Genomic DNA, 22,638 nt, shown 5'->3' with positions numbered 1-22,638 from the left:
GGATACATTAATTTCTGGACCACACAAATGGTCCTGTGAGGCCATGTGTACCTACAAACAATCCACAAATAAGTAAGGCCATAGTTGGTGACACATGTTATGCAAGGGTAGGTTCACAAACCCAACCTCACTTATTCTTAAGCAATACTAAGATATTTATGGCAGAGAATGGTTACCATCCCCCTTCTTTCTTTCTTTTTTTTTTTTTTTTTGAGACAGGGTCTTGGTCTGTTGCCCAGGCTGGAGTGGAATGATCTTGGTTCACCGCAATCTCCACCTCCCAGATTCTGGTGATCCTCCCATTCAGCCTCTTAAGTAGCTGAGACCACAAGCATGTGCCACTACACATGGCTAATTTTTGTATTTTTTGTAGAGACAAAGTTTCACTATGTTGCCCAGGCTGATATCCAACTCCTGAGATGAAGCAATCCTCCCACCTTGGCTTCCCAAAGACCATCCCCCTTCTAAAGCTCGTCTAGAACTTATCCCTGGCAAGTGAAATGACTGTATCCTACTTACAGGAAGACGTGTTTAAGAAGTGGTGTGCCTTCTCTCCCGTCCTTCATCTCTGCTGCCAGCTGGAGGGACTTCAAGGTCCCAGGGATGGCAGAACAAAAACGTGGAAGAGACCTGGGCCTCTGGATCACAGAATGAATAAAAGCCACCTAATGACCAGGAAAACGCTTCTCAAACTTTTTATTTATTTATTTATTTATTTATTTATTTATTTATTTATTTTTAAGACAAAGTCTTGCTCAGTCGCCAGGCTGGAGTGCAGTGGCGTGATCTTGGCTCACTGCAACCTCCGCCTCCCAGGTTCAAGGGATTCTCCTGCCTCAGCCTCCCGAGTAGCTGAATCTACAGGTGCATGCCACCACAGCCAGTTAATTTTCGTATTTTTAGTAGAGACAGGGTTTCACCATGTTGGCCAGGATGGTCTCGATTTCTTGACCTCATGATCTGCCTCCTTGGCCTCCCAAAGTGCTGGGGTTACAGACATGAGCCACTGCGCCCGGCTTCAAACTATTATCTGACTTAGAAAGAGGCATCTTTGAGCTACTAAAATACTGAGGTTTATTTGTTATGTCATCTAGAGTTACTCTAACTAACCAATCACTTCTCGGACAGGCACAGTGGCTCACACTTGCAATCCCAGCATTTTGGGAGGCCGAGATGGGCAGATCACATGAGACCAGTAGTTTGAGACCAGCCTGGTCAACATAGTGAAAACCAGTCTCTACTAAAAATACAAAAATTAGCCTGATGTGTTGGTGCACGCCTGCATTCCCAGTTACTCAGGAGGCTGAGGCACAAGAATCGCTTGAACCCAGATACCAGAGGTTGCAGTTAGCTGACATCGCACCACTGTACTCCAGCCTGGGCAACAGAGTGAAACCCTGTCTCAAAAGTAAATAAATAAATAAATAAATAAATCTATTTCTCTTTTCTTTCTCTTAGATGAGGAAACTGAGGCTCAACATGGTAAATTAAACTTGGCAAGGATACACAACTCACAAGGTGTGGATTCCCACTAGTTTCTTGGACAGTTTCTAAAGTCTATGATCTTTCCACAGCACCCAGCTGGTGGCATGCTAATTGCTTAAGTGCCCCTAGAGTCCAGATGAAGAAAGTTCAGGGCACAAGACTCTGAGAGTATAAAGCACTCCAGAAATAAGCCAGTTGCATTTGTCATTAGCTTTCCTGTCCACATTCCCTTTTCTTAGGTTCAGTCCATCTAGAACTTCAATTTCAATGGAAACAGAGGAAACGAATGTGGTAGCAGACATCACTAAGCACTCTCAAAGCCTTCCTGTTACTTTGAAATGGTCTAAAAAGCCCATTCTTTCTACCCACTGGGTCCCCACCTTCCCCGCCAAGTCTGTGTTCTCTGTTCGGTTCATTATCAGCACCGCCCACAGCCAGACACGGCCAGGAGGCTTCACAGAAGCCAAAGAGCTTATCAGAAATAAGTACTTTATTTGACAGTGAGGCCAGATGTGCAGAGAGAGGCATTTCAAGGCCTTCACTTCTCTTCTCATAATTAGTCAGCTTCTAGCAATGATGAGAGTCTGAAGATGTCACAAAATAATGAATGACCTTCTCAAGCAGCTCCAATGAGGGAGCATTGTTTCAGCACCCATCACAGGATTCCAGAATGTGAGCATTGAGGGAGACCCTCAAAATACTGGCTAACCCCCCTTGTAGAGATGAGGATAAATTCCCAGAGAAAAGCTATGTCATCTGTCCAGCCACTCTCTGTGTATCCACTGTGCACCTGCCGTGTGTCAGGCAGTGACCTAAACCCTGGGAGGGAATAAATGCAAAAAAGACACATTCCCTCACCTTGACAAAACAGAGCTTCATGAGAGACACTGACCCATTTATCTCAGGCCCATACATGTTTATTGCAGGGCCCACTAATGCTTGGGTCCCCATGCTCACCAGAACAACAGCTATTACAGCAGCTACAATGGTCCAAACCTATCCTCATATACGTGTCTACAGTTCCCAGAAATCTGTAAAGATTTCTGTAAAGGTCTTTTGTGACTCCAGGATTTAACACAGTGTCTCAGGATGTGATGTTTAAGCTAAATTGAGTCAAATGAATTAATGAATGAATCACACTGGAACAAAATGAACAAAAAGTTATTTTTTTGAGCAAAAATATAACTTTTTGTTCATTTTGTTCCAGTGTGATTCATTCATTAATTCATTTGACAAAGCACATTTCCTAGCCCCAGTGATTAGGACTTACTGTTGAGGGATAGAGAGGTAAGTAATCACAGTAAGTCCCAGGACACTATATGTGGAAGGGAAAGAAAGAATGCAGGTGACACAACTAACTCTGTCAGGAGAGTCTCCCCCACAGCAAGGTACGAATAAGGACCATTTGTTCCAGTCTCCGTAGCATCCTAGTCTGTTTCCACTTCCTCTTGTCATCATCTGTCCTCTTCAAAGTTCAAATAGCTCAAGATGCAGAGATTGTGTCTCTCTTGTTCATTCCTCAGCATTCAGCCAGTGTTCAATAAACATTTGTGGAATGAATATATCAGGTTAGGGACACAAAAACACATTACAATTCCATAATAGAAATAGAAAGTGAAGATATGCTTACACACAGGAAGAAGTGGCTAACTCTGCCAAGGGGAAAAAAAACAACAGGAACAATATCTTACATACATTTACACACTCACACACATGCAGCTATTGCAATGATAACAACACCATTAAGCAAGACTTATTTGTGGAACCCTAACTATTCAACAGGCATAGTCCCAAGAGTTAATGATAACAACAGACTTATAAGGAAACTAGTATTATTATCCCCATGTTACAGAGAAGATGGAAACAGAGGCACAGGGAAGTTGGGGGTGGCCTTTCTGAGGTCACAGAGCTAGTAAAAACAGGAGTTGCAGTATAAATCCACATGGCACCCCCCTATACTATGACCTCAAATCAGGATGGTTTCAGTGAAGAAGGAATGAAATCATTTCTACAAAACCAAAAGCAATCAGTACAGAGCTAGCAGGCCCTGGGAACATAGCAGGCCCCTTCATGCCTCATTCCAATAACCCATGAACCTGAATGTGCAAACCTGCCCCATACCAACAAAAATTTGGTGATTCTCAACCATCTAAAGAGATTTTTTAAAACACCAAAGCCCAGATCCCTCTCTAGATCAATTAAATCTTAATCTCTGGAGTACGGTGGGAGTGGAGTGGATATTAGTAGATTTTGCAAGCCCCTAGGTGACTACGTTATACAGCCAGGACTAGGAACTCCTAGACTGACTTGTTTACAAGGCACAAAACGGGACTCTGGCAGGAGGAACAGCCGAGAAATTGCTGAGGATCAGCAAGAGTGCAAGAAAGAATGAGTTGACTGTTTGACTACTGTTTGCCTAGACTAATTATTCATGTGACTCGAAACAGGGTCTCCATCAACTCTGCAAGAACTCCTTGCACACCCAACACGGCCAAAGTTGGCTCACATTCATTTGAAGAGGGTGCCCAACTGTCTGCAACCCTAATGCTCTGCCCAAGAGGAGTTGAAGACCTTGCTAAACTCACTCAACTCTTGAAGCCTCCATTTTCTCATTTGCAAAATGAGAACAATAAAAGCTGGTTCAAAGGGCATTTGTGAGTATTAAAGGGGATATTGATGTTGATGAATTTACCAAAATGCAAAACAAACAGATAAGCATCAGCCTCAGAGAAAATATTATTTCCATCTTGGAAAAGGCTGAGTAGAGTAAAGAGTACAGTAGAGACCCAGGTCCAAGCCTGGCTTGGCCTTTCCTAGCAAGTCTAGAAATGACCCTGCCCATGTATTCCTCTTCTGCCAACCAAGGTACCACAATAGCTCCTTCATGCATTCCCTCATTCAGCAAATGTGTATTGAATGTCAACTCTAATGTTTTTTTTTTTTTTTTTTTTTTATCTTCTTAGTGATTTATATTTAAATATTTCTTAATGATTTATATTTCTTAGTGAAGCTTATCCACCATGATCAAGTGGGCTTCATCCCTGGGATGCAAGGCTGGTTCAACATACGCAAATCAATAAATGTAATCCAACATATAAACAGAACCAAAGACAAAAACCACATGATTATCTCAATAGATGCAGAAAAGGCCTTTGACAAAATTCAACAACCCTTCATGCTAAAAACTCTCAATAAATTAGGTATTGATGGGACGTATCTCAAAATAATAAGAGCTATCTACGACAAACCCACAGCCAATATCATACTGAATGGGCAAAAACTGGAAGCATTCCCTCTGAAAACTGGCACAAGACAGGGATGCCCTCTCTCACCGCTCCTGTTCAACATAGTGCTGGAAGTTCTGGCCAGAGCAATCAGGCAGGAGAAGGAAATAAAAGGTATTCAATTAGGAAAAGAGGAAGTCAAATTGTCCCTGTTTGCAGATGACATGATTGTATATCTAGAAAACCCCATTGTCTCAGCCCAAAATCTCCTTAAGCTGATTAGCAACTTCAGCAAGTCTCAGGATACAAAATTAATGTACAAAAATCACAAGCATTCTTGTACACCAATAACAGACAAACAGAGAGCCAAATCATGAGTGAACTCCCATTCACAATTGCTTCAAAGAGAATAAAATACCTAGGAATCCAACTTACAAGGGATGTGAAGGACCTCTTCAAGGAGAACTACAAACCACTGCTCAATGAAATAAAAGAGGATACAAACAAATGGAAGAACATTCCATGCTCATGGGTTGGAAGAATCAATATCGTGAAAATGGCCATACTGCCCAAGGTAATTTATAGATTCAATGCCATCCCCATCAAGCTACCAATGACTTTCTTCACAGAATTGGAAAAAACTACTTTAAAGTTCATATGGAACCAAAAAAGAGCCCGCATCGCCAAGTCAATCCTAAGCCAAAAGAACAAAGCTGGAGGCATCACGCTACCTGACTTTAAACTATACTACAAGGCTACAGTAACCAAAACAGCATGGTACTGGTACCACAACAGAGACATAGATCAATGGAACAGAACAGAGCCCTCAGAAATGATGCCGCATAGCTACAACTATCTGATCTTTGACAAACCTGACAAAAATAAGAAATGGGGAAAGGATTCCCTATTTAATAAATGGTGCTGGGAAAACTGGCTAGCCATATGTAGAAAGCTGAAACTGGATCCCTTCCTTACACCTTATACAAAAATTAATTCAAGATGGATTAAAGACTTATATGTTAGACCTAAAACCATTAAAATCCTACAAGAAAACCTAGGCAATACCATTCAGGACATAGGCGTGGGCAAGGACTTCATGTCTAAAACACCAAAAGCAATGGCAACAAAAGCCAAAATCGACAAATGGGATCTCATTAAACTAAAGAGCTTCTGCACAGCAAAAGAAACTATCATCAGAATGAACAGGCAACCTACAGAATGGGAGAAAATTTTTGCAACCTACTCATCTGACAAAGGGCTAATATCCAGAATCTATAACGAACTCAAACAAATTTTCAAGAAAAAAACAAACAACCCCATCAAAAAGTGGGCAGAGGACATGAACAGACACTTCTCAAAAGAAGACATTTATGCAGCCAGAAAACACATGAAGAAATGCTCATCATCACTGGCCATCAGAGAAATGCAAATCAACTCTAATGTTTTGATATAAATCATGGGAGCTAATGTACTTACAAAAATGCTTTGGAAATTTTAATGTGCTCCACAAATAGGAGGGAATTGTTTCTGTTTGTAATGATTCACTGTAAGCTGACGAGTCCCAAAGTCTATAGGGACCTTATGGGGTCACATCAAAGTGCAATGCTTGGATCCTTTCAGCCCCACCCCCTCTCAGTAGTAATACAGTCCCTGTGTGGATATCTCCAGTGACGAGATCCCAACCACTGTCAGAGACAGAGCATTCTCTCAGGTTTCTTTTCCTGTTATTAAGTTGCTTTCCGTTTGCCTGCTGTTTCTACCTTTCCATTTTGGTTCTGATCTTTGGGGCCACAAGAAGTATATTTGACCTCTTCTCAGTCTTTCACTAATTGAATATCACCATCATTAAGGTCCAGCCTCTACCTCCTAACTCCTCTCCACATCTTCTCTCTGTGAAGCTAAGACAGCCCTAGTTTCCTTGTATTTCTCCGTTTGGAAGGCCATAATAGACTGCCCCAGACTGGGTGGCTTAAATAATAGAAAATTCATTTTCTTACAGTTCTGAAGACTACAAGTGCAAGATCAAGGTGCCAGTATGGTCTGTTCTGATGAGGGCCCTCTCCTTGCATTGTGGATGGCTCCCTTCTCATTGTGTCCTCACTTAGCAGAGAGAGAAGAGAGACAGTAAGCTCTCTGAGGTCTCTTATTTTGAGGGCACTAATTTCATCACGAGGGCCCCACCCTCATAATCTAATTTAACCTGAATTATCTCCCAAAGGTCCACTTCTTAATACTGAATACATGGGGGTAGGTTTCATCATATACATTAGGGAGGAGGAAAAGAGTTCAGTCCATAACACTCCCCCACAAAAGATTATCTTGCTAAACAGAAGCAAATCTGATTGAGACATTGACTAAGTACCCACCATGCCTACAAAACATGACTCGTATATGCTGAGGAAATCAATTTGATTGCCCTACCATTAAGACACATATAGTCTAGAGATTGCTATCACCTACATTTTAGAGGTCCCCGCACCTTAAGACAGAATGAGCCAGAGGCTTGGGTCAGGGAATTTACAGAGTCAAAGAAGTCAAGGCAAGAGAAAAACATAGCCCCACCCTTTGATTAGATTTTATTCTACAGATTAAGACTCCTGAGCCAAAATCACAAAATATCAACCCATTCACTGTTGACTGATTGCCTTTGGATCATGCTGCAGAGATCACAGCAGCAATAAACATGGCAGGCAAATGTATCAACCCTTGGGGAACTTTAACTTGTTTTCTGCTGTTGTAGTGAGATCAAGTGTGTGTGATTCAACGAGACGGGTCATGTGAAACTTCCCTGTACCCCTCAAGCCCAGCACAGAGCCTCATCCAAAGTAGATGCTCAATGATGACACCTTGTAAAACAACAAATAATAACCAAGACCTCTCCTAAGTCTGCTGAGGGGTAGCCACATGGCTTCTTAAAAGTCAGAGGCCATTTGCTATTAAAGAAAGCCATGAGCTTTGCGCAGTGGCAGTATCGTAGCCAATGAGGTTTCTCTGAGGTGCGATTATTGCTAATAGAAAGCCATGGATGGTCCTGGAGACCAGAGCCATCAAAACCCTTGTTCTTGTGCAGAAAAGAAGGCAAACCAGGGACCGAACTTGGCTTTTGAAGATGACTCACCACCAAAATCCCAGGTCTTGATGACAGGTTAAATCTTGTAAAACTTTAATTTGGCGAAGGAGTTGGCTACTGTATTACTCTGTCACATGTCTTGGGAGAGGTCCAGTTTCTGTCACCCTAGCATTAACTGAAAAGTGGGATGAAATATGAAGACATTTTGCAGTTTATAAGAGAAAAGCACCAGGGAGTTTTAACAATTTGGAGAAGTATTATCCTAAAATTGGACTCTAATGGTCGCTGAAACCATTGCTGCATTCAGTAAAACTGGGTTGCCTAAAGCTACTGCCATGGAGAATCTAAAACAAGACATAGTTTAAGAGGCACGAATCAGTCACATAGAGGCTTGATGCACAATATGTCCAATGAAGCTTCCACCAGAGAATTGAAAAGCAGTATCTCAGCAGAATTGCAACTTCTGATTTTAGGTTCTTGTCAATCTATTCTAACTCTTAGCAAAAGATTCTTGCTGTTCAGCCTCAGAAACACTTTTATCTTATCAGTTGACTTTCCTGAAATCATGCTGTATTGAGCTATGATTCTTACTCAAATATAGTTCCTATGTCAGAACCTTATCAATGAGAAATTTCGCAAGATTGCGTGCCAAAATATCCAGTACCACACTTGCATATTTTTAATTCAAACAGAATTAACATTGCATCTTAGACAGTGTGGTTTACCCTGCTAGTCATGTCAAACACTGAAGACGGTGACTGTACTACATGATTATTTACCCACTTAGCTCAGGTTCCCATTGTTCACATTCACATCAAGACAGATCAGCACTGGCACAATCATTGCTTTTATTGGGTATACCAAGTGTTAACAGATCCTTCAGTGTGTTTCTCAAAATCTCTGTTGGCCTATGGTAAAGAAAAATAAAATCTATTTTGAAAACTCACAGAGCTCTAGTTAAAGGTTCATTTAATACCACCTATACGTCTTTAATGTCTTTAGATGGAAAAAAAAAAAAAGCTTTACAGTTCAATTAATGTTTCCCCTTTGGGTGCAATTTAACAGAGAGGGCTTCAGAAAAAGAATGAAAGAGGGCTATTAAACACATTTCTTATATAAAGATACTTGTTCTTATGCAGGACATATAGAATAGGCCTTTTTGTAGCAAATATTTTAAACGAGATATTTTGTTATGTGATGCTTTTTTAGCTGCAGCTAAAACAATTTTTAGTCATGGAAATTCTGAAAAGCTTGTCATTTCTTTTATTATACTTACTGGAATATGATTACTTTTGTTGAAGGACAATATTTTACCCTCTTTTCCTTACCCTGTGGCCCCCAAAAATGTTTCTGCTAATGATATATAAGCAGATTTCTAATACTTTATCTGCTTTTAATCTGTGAAAATTAATATTTGGATACTTCATAATTATCTTGATTATGTCACTTGATAAAACAGTGATATGTATTAATGTTAGTTCAACCATATATTTATACTGCCTGGGAATAGGTGGATGCAATTGTGTGGTGAGCATAATTTGGCAGTGTTCACTAGCTTGCAAAAACCTACTGCAAGAGCTTAAACATCTACATGAACACTGACACGAAAAAAGGATGTAAGCCTGACCACAGCTTCTGGTTCCTAGATGGACCTGGCTGTGGTTTTCAGGCCCCAACCTGCAGGGAGCCCCTACAATCTCATCAGCTGAGTGGGCAGAATAAAGACGTCATGCCTGCACATGCTCAGCATTGTGCCCAGCATGGTCAGGGATTGATAAAAACACTTGTATATTCTATTTTTATTATTATCACCACCATTATAATCATTACTGAGAGATGCATCCGTAGAAACATCATGTCAGAGAGAAGCAGAGGAACCCAGAAGGCAGCAATTAAACTAACATTTAGAAGCAACACAGGTGATGGGGCAGCCCAGAAAGCTGAAGACAGAAACCATTTCAGAGAATTAGCCGCAAAAGAAGTAGGGAACAGGCATGAGAAGGGAACAGTTCTTTCTGGAGCTAACTCAGTGAACATGGCAGAGCCTGTGGGAGCATACATTTTTGCATCAGTTTCCTCATTGATAAATTGGAAGAAAGGTATATGGTAGAGAAGGTTACATTAGTCAATATTTGTAACAAGTCAGGGCACATAGTAGGCCTTCAGTCAAGAGAAGACACTTTTGTTCTCACATCTCCCTTCTTAAATTAAGGAGCATCTGCCCTGAATACAATCCTGCACAAAAGTAAATCCACCTAAACAAAATTTCACAGTAACTACAAAAGCCTAATGATCATTTAAAATTCCTAGGAGAAACAGACGACCATTCACCAATTAATCCGGTTTAGATAAATCAAGCACCACTTAAAGAATCATTTCTCCTTAAAGAGGTAAATGCAATGATTGTCACATGGCAAATTTCTAATTTTTCATTCCTCTCAGGAGACCAAAATGATACAATCTTAGTAATAAATTTCTCCCTAAAGTTTCTGAGGACGCACAATTTCCAGCCTCCTCAGACAAAGGTAAGATGAGTCAACTAACATTACTGTCGACCAGTGTGAAATGTAGGCCACCTTTGTGTCTACAACTAACATACTTTGTTAAGGATCAGATGTAGGACAGTGGTTTGTGGAGTGAAAATTAGGTGGGTGTCCACTGGGCAAGACATTGCACAGCATTGCCTGTGCTGGAAAATGCAAAAGAGAATAAGCTGGATGGGAAGACATCAAACCTAAACCTACACGTGTAGAATCACACTCATGCATACAACCCACATTCTTACTGTTTTCCCATTATCAGGAGACATCAAAAAGTAAAAGATGTCTCATACCTTCCAAACACATTTCCCAGAAATGTCTGTTAACAGGAAGTACGTACCCTTCACAGAATTTCTCCCATGTGTAGATAAATATGCATATGCACTATATTGTTCTGTTTTGCTTCTACAAAAATTGGCCAATTCTATACAAACAGTACTACAACTTATCTTTTCCAATTGATTGTGGACACCATCCCATATTAGTACATATAAATCTATCTCATGGTTTGTATTTAGGTTTTTATTTTTAGTTTTTATTTTAAAATAATTTCAGATGTACAAAGTAAGAGTTTAAAAAACAGAGAAATTCCATTTAGCCTTGCAACTTCTCAATTTTGACATCTTATATACACAGTACAATTATTCAACTGTGTCAGGAAATTAACTTTAGTACAATACTATTGCCTAATCTAGCAATTTAGTACAATACTATTGCTTAGTTGCTTAATCTAGAGACGATATTCAAATTTCATCAGTAACACTTTTTTCCAATGCAGAACTCAGCCCACAGTCATGCGTTGCAGTTACAGTTGGAGCATGTCCCTTCGTCTCTTCTAGTCTGAACTCATTCCCCAGTCATTCTTTGTCTTTCCTTTTTAAAGAGTGCTGATCAGTTGTTTACTAGAATGTCACTCCATTTGTGTTTGCCTGATATTTCCTCCTTGTTAAATTCAGGTTATAGTTCTGTAGGCCACCTTTGTGTCTACAACTAACATACTTTGTTAAGGATCAGATGTAGGACAGTGGTTTGTGGAGTGAAAATTAGGTGGGTGTCCACTGGGCAAGACATTGCACAGCAGGCAAAGTATATACTGAGCAGGCAAAGTATATACTGAGCCTAGAATATCTTGTGGTGCCAAAAAGTAAGGCAGTGCTCAGAAAACAACAGTAAAATGGCAAAAATACATAGAACCCAACTTGAAGGGCATCCCAATGTAAAATCTAGAAAAATCTGAGCACAAAATGTATTATAGTCATAGGTTATAACCAATATAATGAGAATCCATGAGTCCATACTGATTTTTAAAAATTGCATTTTTTCAATATAAAAGAAAATATCTTCCTTATAGTAAAATTTTAATTGACAAATCCAGAAGTAATGATGGAAGTAGAAAATCACTGTTTGGCACACACTGTAGTAATAACTGTTTCAGACAAGAATTATCCATGAATGCTAAAATTAGTTTGGTGAAAGTATGATGAGAAACAAGACACTTACATAGGTCCAAAGTATCTCCTGACAAGATATTTATTCATTACACAGAGAAAAATAGAAAGCTTTACAGTAGAGAAATCTGGCAGACATCACCTTAATCAAGTGATGGAAGTAAACATCATTAGTAATGTGACAAACCAACACCAGGTGCCTCCTGATCTGAGGCACTGAGAAGAACACAGCATCTCATTCTTTATAGTGGCAGCTGAGCATTGTACTGTTGACCAGCTAGGCTGTCTTCAAGGTTCTGATACATTACTAATGCTGTTGAATAAATATCTTTTGAAATTTCCCTATTTCTAGGGTACAGACTCCGAGAAGTGGGATTGCTGGGCCAAAGGGTGCATAAACTCTAAACTTGGAGAAGTCCTGCCCAACCTTCCCTTATCTTTTTATTATTATTATTATTATTATTGAGACAAGGTCTCACTCTGTCACTGAGGCTGGAGTGCAGTGGTGCAATCTCAGCTCACTGCAACCTCTGCCTCCCAGGTTTAAGTGATTCTCCTTCTTCAGCCCCCTGAGTAGCTGGGACTACAGGTGCACACTACCACATCTGGCTAATTTTTGTATTTTTGGTACAGACGGGGTTTCACCTTGTTGGCAGCTTGGCCTCGAACTCCTGACCTCAAGTAATCTGCCTGCCTTGGCCTCCCAAAGTGCTGGAATTGCAGGTGTAAGCCACCACACCTGGCCTCGAAACTTCCTTTATAGCGGTTGGTCCTGTTCATCACCCTCCACACTTCAGCAGCAGTGTGTGAGAGTACCCACTTTCTTTGCTAGCATTCAGCACTACAAGCCACCAGAATGCTGAAAGCTGGGGCAAAGGAAGCCATATGTGGCTGTGTCAGCAGCTAGGCAGATGCAGGGAGTACAGCAGGAGCCAGACAAACCGAGAGTACTGGGTGCATCCGGATGCAGAGGGATGCTCTGAGGTTTAACTAAGTCAGGGCTCCAGGACAGGCTGCAGTCAGCAGAAGGTATATGTACAAAAGATAGCAGGGAAAAGACAACAAGACTAACATATCTGTTGGATGCTATTTGAGAGGTTTGCTATTTAGAAATGACCTAAGAGCTTAAACTTGCACCAAGCCCCACCTGGCCCAGTCTCCATCCTTCAATCACAGCTCCTTAAAAGTCTAACACAGGGGTGTCCGATCTTTTGGCTTCCCTGGGCCACACTGGAAGAAGAAGAATTGTCTTGGGCCACACATAAAATACACTAACACTAACGACAGCTGATGAGCTTTAAAAACAAATAACAAAAAAATCTCACAAGCTTGGTCTAAGACAATACAAATGTAGTAGTGAGGTTTCCCAGTCAAACTTACTAGTGATAGTTGCCAACCTTTGTGTTGTAACTTTTTTTTTTTTTTTTTGAGATGGAGTTTTGTTCTTGTTGCCCAGGCTGGAGCGCAATGGTGTGATCTTCGCTCACTGCAACCTCCACCTCCCAGGTTCAAGCGATTCTCCCGCCTCAGCCTCCCGAGTAGCTGGGATTACAGGCATGTGCCACCACGCCCGGCTAATTTTGTATTTTTAGTAGAGACAGGGTTTCTCCATGTTAGTCAGGTTGGTCTTGAACCCCCAACCTCAAGTGATCTGCCCTCCTCAGCCTCCCAAAGTGCTAGGATTACAGGTGTGAGCCACTGTGCCCAGCCTGTGTTGTATTTTATAATCAATTTCATGTCACTTTATGTGGACTTCACAACAACATAGAGAAAGGCATTGTTACATTTACAGATAACAAAGAGTGGAAAATCAGAGAGGGAAAGTAACTTGTTCAGGGCTGCACAGCTGCAAAGTGAGGCAGGTAATTGGTATTTGAAAGGCTACTTCAGTGGTATCTGGAGACTAGTCTATCTCCTGGCCCAGGGTTCTCCCTGTAGCAGGACCACTGTTGTCCTAAGGCCACAAATACATTATCTCATTTCATCTCTAGAGCCATCTGATGAGATGGGTAATATTGTTAGCTCCATTTTACAAATAGGAAAACGGAGATTGTGCCCAGGGCTTTGCTACCAGTAATGGGTGGGCTCAGGACTCTCTCGGCAGAGAGGGAAGTGAGGGGACAAGGCAGACCCAGCTCAACCCCACCTCCAGGATGAGCAAATGTAGAGAAAGGTGAAGAAGTGCTGGCACCTGGATAAAGCCCTCCCTTCTCCCCCACCCAATAAACCCAGTAAATCCATAGTTCTTGATTACCTACTGTATACAAACTGGCTGGATTACACGGACCTGCTTTACAGACTAATGTTCATTATAATTCACAAAAGTCAAGGGGATCTTATTGTACAATGAAATATAGTAGTTGGGGCCTGCTGTGGACTGAAAGGTGCCAGCATCCATTCTGCATTCATATGTTGAAGTCCCAACCCCCAAGGTGATTGTATTGGAGATAGAAACTCTATGGAGGTTAGTAAGGTTAAACAAGGTCCTAAGGGTGAAGCCCTAATCTGAAAGGATATGTGTCCTTAGAAGAAGAAACACCAAATAACCTTCTCTGCTCCTACAACCATGTAAGGACACAGAAGAAGGCAACCATCTGCAAGCCAAGAGGAGAGCCCCCACCAGAAACTGAATCAGTTCACACCTTGACCTTGGACTTCCCAGCCTCTAGCACAGTAAGAAAATAAATGTCTACTGTTTAAGCCCTTCATTCTGTGATATTTTGTTATAGCAGCCCACATAGACTAAGACAGGGTCCCTTCATAAATCAGACTGGTGGCCTGATTAATTTGTCTTTTGACTATGCCCTCATCAGTCACGTTGGAGAATAGTCCCCCAAATCTATATAAGAATTCACTTATAATTTACACGTATACATATGAATGCCTATATTATTATTATTATAACAGGGATGAAAACAAAGACATTTTATAAAAAAGAAATAAACAGGCCAGGCGCAATGGCACACACCTGTAATCCCAGTACTTTGGGAGGCAGAGGCAAGCAGATCTCTCTTCAAGACCAGCCTGGGCAACATGATGAAATCCTGTCTCTACAAAAAATACAAAAACTAGTCAGGCATGGGAACACATACCTGTAGTCCCAGGTACTTGGGAGGCTGAGGAGAGAGGATCATTTCAGCCTGGGATGTCTAGGCTACAGTGGGCCATGATCCTGCCACTGTACTCCAGCCTGGACAACAGAGATAAAAAGAAAAAGAAGAAGGAGAAGAAGAAGGAAAAGGAGAAGGAGAAGGAGAAGGAGAAGGAGAAGGGAGGGCCGGGGAGCAGAGGAGACAGAAGAGGAGGGGAGGGTAAGAGAGGAGAGGAGAAGAGAGGAAGGAAGCAGGGAAGGAGGGAAGGAAGGAAGGAAGGAAGGAAGGAAGGAAGGAAGGAAGAAAGGGAAGGAGGGAGAGAGGAAGGGAGGGAGGGAGGGAGGGAGGGATGCAGGATAGTCTAACACGGTGAAATCCTGTGTCTACTAAAAATAAATAAATAAATAAATAAATAAATAAATAAATAAATAAAAAGGTGTGGTGGCAGGCGCCTATAGTCCCAGCTACTTGGGAGGCTGAGGCAGGAGAATTACTTGAACCTGGGAGATGGAGGTTGCAGCAAGCTGAGATCACACCACTGCACTGCAGCCTGGGCAAAGAGCAGAACTCTGTCTAAAAAAGAAAGAAAAAAGAAGGGAGGGAGGGAGGGAGGAAGGAAGGAAGGAAGGAGGAGGGAGGGAGGGAGAGAGGGAGGGAGAGAGGGAGAGAGAAAGGAAAAAGAAAGAAAAGAAAAAAGAAAAGAAAAGGGAAGAAAAGAAGAGAAGGGACGTTGTAACATTTTCTCCTTATACTCTGTTGTGGTTTTAACTGTGTCCTCAAAAGTGTTATGTTGAAGTCCTAACTCCCAGAACCTGTGAATGTGCCTTATTTGGAAATTGGGCCTTTGCAGATGTAATCAAGTTATGATGAGGTCATGCTGGATTAGAGAAGATGCAATTCTAAGAAAAGGGAAATTTGGACACAAACACACAGGAGAGGACACAGGAGGATGGAGGCAGAGACTTGCATGATGCAATGACAAGCCAAAGAGCACCAAGGATGGCCAGCTGCCAGCAGAGGCCAGGAGAGAGAAAGGGAGGATTTTTCTGGGCATCTGCAGGGAGAACACAGCCCTCACAACTCTTTGATTTCAGACTTCTGGCTTCCACAACTATGTGAAAATACATTTCTGTTGTTTTGAGCAGCCTAGTTTGTGGTACTTTGTTATAGCAGCTCTAGGAAACTAATACACACCCTGACCAATCTGCACATCCTACTGAAGAAGAAAGAGTAACATGTAAAGCAATGGGAGGAAAATGTCACACAGGTGCAGAGGCCAGATTGGAGAGTAGTGGCTCATCATAATGATCATGCCCACAGATCCCTGGGAACCGAGGTGGGCCCCTGGCCATGAGGAATCACCCAGGGCTGATGTGAGACTCAGGCGCCTGTTAGGGATTATCCAGGTCTTTCACTCATTTATGCATTCAGCAATCAGCAAGGATTCCTGAGGAATATTGTCAATTAATCACTCAAGTTTCACCCTCAGAAAAATAAAGTTCTGGCATCAGAGGGACAGAAAGATTGTCGACGTGCCCGGTCAGGAAGGTGAGTTTGGTCAAGCAAGATTGTGCCGGGGAGCTGCCACGGTCTGAATGTTGGTGTCTCCCCAAAGTTCATAGTTGAAATCCTAACCCTCAAGGTGATGGGATTTGGAGGTAGGGCCTTTGGGAGGCGATCCGATCATGAGCGTGGAGTCCTCATGAATGGGATTAGTGTCTTGACAAAACAGGCTCCAGAAAGCTTTCTCGCCCCTTCCTCCATATGAGGACACAGTAAGAAGACACTGAACCGGGAAGCAGTGTCACCAGACACCAAATCTCTCAGCACATTGATCTTGGACTTTTAGCCTTGAGAACTATGAGAAATAAATTTTTGTTGTTTGTAAACCACCCAGTTTATGGTATTTTGTTTCAGCAGCCCACATGGATGAACACAGGAGCAAAGGGGAAATCATGGAAGGAGGATTGCTTTCGTTCCATAGGCAAACCTTCCCCACTCTGTGAGTGGCTCAAGGTCAGCAAGGGAAAACAGATTCCTGATCTGGTGGGGGCCAACGGCGAGTCTGAAAGGGTCACAGGAAGTGTGTCAGCCTCTGCCTTCTGGGACCCTTGAGCAGCCAGACACCGGTGCAGAGGAAACCCCCCAAGAAGCACTCAGCCCACATTTCCCCCCAGCTAGCCTCACTTCCCCCCTCAGCACTGCCCTGGTTTATTTTGACAAGGTTGTTTCCACCCTGTACGGTCACACACCCTTGCAGACACTAGGGAGTCCTGCCCACTCTGGGAACCATTGTTCACTGTGGAAAACCCGAAGCGTCACCTTTATGCACAGCAGGCTGGGAAACAGGGCTGCTGGAGAGGCCCTCAGGAGCAGTCATGGTTGTGGGCAAGCAGCAAAATGGGGTGCAGACAGCATGCAGGGCTTCCTGGCATAGACCTGCAGGTGGGTGGTGGGTGGTGGGGTGGGGGGCAATGGCAATGCCCTGGGCCTCCAAGTGATGAGCTTGGAAACCTGCTTCAAGTTGAACTGAGCAAAGGATGCAAAGGTAGGAAATACAGAAATACACCTCGCAAGAGAAGAGGAAACATACCAGATGTTTTAACAGGTAGAATTTCAGATAAAAAAACAAACCCTGTATTGAACATGGAAAAGGCACAAGGGGGACAATGAGGTCTGGGAGAAGCAGCAGCTGCATGAAGCAAGTACACCCCTCTGGTGATGGGATCTGCGGGTGGAATGATCAGCACTGAGAAGCCTGGCGGACCTTGCAGAGCTCCAGGCTGGGCTGTCATCTCTGATAGTAGCAAAACGCAGCTGGTTCCAAGTATGGGAATAAACAACAACAACAAAAGCCCTATACACTGAAATCAACTATTGCTATGGGACAAAGTCCTGCTGCCAGGAAAGTATTGCTACGGTGACACTGTCAGGCACAGGAGGCAAATGGGAAGGGGCAAGGCCTTCCGCCCTTCCCACCTGCCAGTTTTCCTTTGAACAACCAGGTCTGGCCACTCTGGGCCTGCAGACTTTCAGGGCCATAATCAGTAGCCACAGACTGGCCATTTCCCCCTTTATACTGGGCCTACACAAGGACCATAGTCAAAACATTTCTCAACAACTGACTTGCTATGCAACCAGGGAGGTGCCTGACCACTCAGAGCAGGTGCTGGCCTGATCTCCTGGCTCCTCGTTACCTCTGGTGCTTCCAGTTCTGCACCAAGCCCTCCTGACTGCCCAGGAGGCCCACATCACTTATTTTTATTACCTGCCTGGCCTCTGTAGACAATTGAGTTTGGGATGCCTGGCTGAGAAGGAAGCCAGGTGGGGGATTCTACCTGATACATCAACTGTTTCATCCTTATTCTGTGTGCCTCAGGTCCCAGGAAGGCAGGGACATCCCTGATGGGGCTAACCAAGGGGTTCTAGGAGCAGTGTGCAGGGGAAGAGGTTGTATGGAGTGGGAGTGGCATGGGAGGGAAAGGAAAGCAGGAAAGGCTGTCAGTAGGAGGACAGGAGCAAACAGGACAGTCCAGAAACCAGCAAGGGCAAATGAAGCCCAGGGAGAGAACATTCAAAGGCCTGTGAGCATAACACAGTGTCCCGGTTTGCAAACATCTGGGCAGTACACATTTTGGAGTCTCTTTCTACATGCATCTGACTCATCTTGATTTTTGTAGAATGAGGCCAACATTGACCATAGGGAAAAGTCCAATGTTCTCAGCCCACTGCTCTTGCCCCACGTGAACTTTCCAACGTCTCTGTTCATTACCTTCTTTTGTCAATCAATGTGGGCAAAAAGAAAACAAGTTTGTTAAAAGTGGATGGAGGCCAGGCGTGGTGACTCACACCTGTAACCCCAGCACTTCGGGAGGCTGAAGTGGGTGGATCACCTGAGGTCAGGAGGTCAAGACTAGCCTGGCCAACATGGTGAAACCCCGTTTCTACTAAAAATACAAAAATTCGCCAGGTGTGGTGGTGTGCACCTGTAATCCCAGCTACTCGGGAGGCTGAGGCAGGAGAATCACTTGAACCTGGGAGAGCGAGGTTGCAGTGAGCTGAGATCACACCACTGCACTCCAACTTGGGCGAAAGTGCGAGACTCCATTTCAGAAAAAAAAAAAAAATGGGTGAAATGTGGTAATGAATTAGAGTTGGAGACAGCAGTATGAACTCATAGTTAGCTTAACATAGATAAGATGGATACCTGGGGAAATATTTACACATACGTGCATGTACATGGATTCATATACACACATTTATTTATGTATTTATTTATTTTTAAAATTTTTTACAGGGAAAAGTGCAAATGCAGTCCCCCATTACCACAAATTATGCAGTCACGTCTCCCACATTTGGGGGAATCACAGGGGTCAGCACATTTGGAGTGCAATGGATAAGCCTCACCCTGGGGAAACCACCTTCGTGATCATGGTATCTCCCCATCCTCCCTACACACATATATTTCACTGCTCTGTCAGTTGAGAAGATCTGGAGGAAACAATACCTCAAGCACATCTAGCACCCAGATCTTGGATTCTAAGTCCTTTCTCCAGTAAAATGACAGGGGATCCTTGAAGAAATGGCTGATTCTATAACTGGGGCTGGAAATATACAAGATAAGCCCTAAGCATCTTATAGTGCCAGAAAGTATGGATGTACCAAAAAAAAAAAAAGAGAGAGAGAGGGAGGGAGAGACGGAAGGAAGGAAGGAAGGAAGGAAGGAAGGAAGGAGAGGAGGAGGAGAGGAAGGAGGAAAGGAAGGAAGAAAGGAAGGAGGAAAGGAAGGAAAAAGGAAGGAAGGAAAAGAAAGGAAGGTAGGAAAAGAAAGGAAGAAAAAGGAAGGAAGGAAGGAGAAAGGAAGGAAGGAAGGAAGGAGGAAGGAAGGGAGGAGGAAGGAAGGAAGGGAGGAAGGAAGGGAGAAAGAAAGAAGAAAGAAAGGAGGAAGGGAGGGAAGGAAGGAAGGAAAAAAGGAAGAAAAAGGAAGGAAGGAGGGAGGGAGGAAGGAAAGAAAAGAAAAGAAAAGAAAAAGAAAAGAAAAGAGGGAGGGAGGGAGGGAGGGAAGGAAGGCAGGAAGAAAGAGAGAAAAAAAGAAAGAAAGGAAAGAAAAAAGAAAGAAAAGAAAGAAAGAAAAGAAAGAAAGAAAGAAAGAAAGAAAGAAAGAAAGAAAGAAAAGAAAGAAAAGACCCATAATAAGAAAGTATGTCAAATGGACACAGGAAGTAACTGAAGAGTTCCCAATAGCCAAGGAAGAAAAACCATGAGCAATAAAATAAAATCATATTGGATTATAACCCAAATAAATTAAAAATTATAAAATAATACCTGCAAGTCCATACTGATATATAAATAAATAAATAGGAGAGAGGAGTTAAATCTCCCAGGTAGAAAAAGTCTAAATAGCTCATGTAGATCCTCTAGCCATGGAGAAGGAAGAGCAGGAATGCCCTCTTCTCAGGGGATGGCTATGCACAGTGAATTTCTGCTGAAGAGTTTAATATAAAAAGAGGGTTAAGAAAGAACAAAAACACAAAAGTATCTTTAAAGTGGACAAACCTGACAAACGATACCGCAGCCAGGTAATCAAAGTCAACATCAGTGATAGGTCATGCTGATGGTGCCTACCCTTGATTTCATAAAAGCGGAACTTTACCTCTGTGGCCTTCCTCCATAATCCCAATCTAATGATAAGAAGAATCAGACAACCCTCACAGAGGTACGTTCTATGAAATACCTGACTAGTCAAAGCTGGTCATCAAAACTCAAGACTGTCAAGGTCATCACAAACCAGGACAGTCTGAGAAAGCAGCACAGCCCAGAGCGGCCTAAGAAGACATGATCACTAAATGCGATGTGGGATCCCAGATGGGATCCTGGACCAGGTAAAAACTAACGTAATGTTTCAACTTCAGTAAATAATAATGTGTCAGTATTGGTCCATTAATTGTAACAAATGTGCCACACTAATGCAAAGCGCTAGTAACAGGGAAAACTGGGAGCAGGGTGTATGGGAACTTTTTGAACTGTTTTCACAATTATCCTGTAAATCTAAAACTCTTCCGAAAATAGAGTTTATTCTTTAAAAGTGTCTGGAGGATGTGCACAAGGGTGTGGAAGCAGAGGGGCTACAGGTAAAAAATCATGACATCTGGAATAGTTCCTTCAATTTTTGCTCCACACGGTGACTATCTTACCCTGCTCCCATTAAACTCTGAACAATGTTATCAGCCTGAAAAATGGATTGGCATAAATGTGAAATGTCGAAGCTGGGAGGGACTATGGTGGCCATCCAGGCCCCTGCTTTCAATTACACTTGAGGAAAATCAAATCTAAAGACCGAAAGCGGCCGGGCTCGGTGGCTCACTCCTGTAATCCCAGCACTTTGGGAGGCTGAGGCAGGCGGATCACCTGAGGTCAGGAGTTCGAGACCAGCCTGACCAACATGGAGAAACCCCGTCTCTACTAAAAATACAAAATTAGCCGGACGTGGTGGCGCATGCCTGTAATCTCAGCTACTGGGGAGAATCGCCTGACCCCGGGAGGCAGAGGTTGTGGTGAGCCGAGATCACGCCATTGTACTCCAGCCTGGGCAACAAGAGTGAAACTCCGTATCAAAAAAAAAAACCGGAAGCAAATGACCAGTGAATGTTTCAGTTCAGTGCCCATGGGCAGAGCTGAAATCCTCAGGGTCCTGGAAGAGTGATGGAGAGCAATGTCAGCCTGTCCTCAGAACAGCCCACTCTGCAGAGGAAACCGAGGCTCACAAGAGCCAAAAGCCTTCTTCCCAGCCAGAGGGCTGGCAAGCAGCAAAGCAGAGAGCCAGGCTCGCGTCTCCTTTCCAGCTTCACAGAAGCGCTTCCTCCCTACGACCACTAACCCTCACACCCCTGACCCCTGTCCCCATGGCCAGTCACTTTCCCGTTTCCTCCCACAGCAGCAGGGGGCAGTGGCTGAAGACTCAGGTAAGATGCAACTCAGGGAGGACGGCACTTAGATTGGTTTCTCTTTTTTTTTTCTTGATTCTGTCTTTATGAAACTTTTCTTTAACCCAACATCGTTTAAATCCTGATCTGATTTCTCATGAGCTTGAAGCCAGGGTGCCCACGCTCTGCAAAAGAAGAAAAATGCCAATATGAGTCCTTGAGGCTCAGTGTTGTTGTGCAGTCCGTGGACAGGACAATGTCCTCATTTCAAGGTTTCATTTTTGGAAGAAAAAAAATTCCTCAGGATGCAGGACGCCCTGCATCCCACAGTGAGTATGCCCCCATTGCAACCAGCTCTGGGAGGGTGACCAAACTAAAAAGGAAACAGTTCCAAGCACAAGGACACAGATTACCAGCAGAGTCATTATTACTCACAGCAATTCAGGCCCAGGGTCTATGTGGTGCAGGGTTTCTGAAACCCGACCTATACCTGGGAAGGAGGCAGAGAATGAGAGGCCTGGATGCTGGGTGGAGGTTCTGTGATTTACTTTGTTACAAATTTAAGAATAAAACCTGCTGGATCAGGAGCTTTTCCTAGCTCCTCAAATAAACCTGGATCCCAAGAGGAACAGAAAGGAGAAAGGTGAGTGTGGGAGAGGAATTGGAGTGCAAGCTCAGAGGTCCTTGAGGGAGGGAGGAGAAGGTGTCTGCTTTGGGGAATGGCAATAAGAGGTATGTTGGGATGGAGATACCCAAATGTGTAGCACTTATACCGATTTAGTGAATGGTCCTCTCATTAGTAAAAGCTTCTAAACATTAGCTTTAAGTTTAAAAAAAAAAAAGGACATTTGAAGTT

General features: G+C 43.0%; 1 long non-coding RNA gene and 2 pseudogenes across 2 annotated transcripts in view; 1 reads left to right on the top strand and 2 right to left on the bottom strand.

Annotated features, from left to right (window-relative positions):
- Positions 1-22,638, bottom strand: part of LOC100579768 — a 309,638-nt gene that overhangs the window by 84,804 nt on the left and 202,196 nt on the right. The gene's annotated exons all lie outside the window — the stretch shown is intronic.
- LOC115830764 lies at positions 7,661-7,890 on the top strand (annotated as a pseudogene).
- Positions 19,154-19,307, bottom strand: LOC115830752 (annotated as a pseudogene).

Source organism: Nomascus leucogenys, chromosome 16, assembly GCF_006542625.1.
Source record: "Nomascus leucogenys isolate Asia chromosome 16, Asia_NLE_v1, whole genome shotgun sequence".
Classification (NCBI taxonomy): Eukaryota; Metazoa; Chordata; class Mammalia; order Primates; family Hylobatidae; genus Nomascus; species Nomascus leucogenys.
The sequence above is the reverse complement of the archived record's forward strand: the minus strand, read 5'-3'. Positions and strand labels throughout refer to the sequence as shown.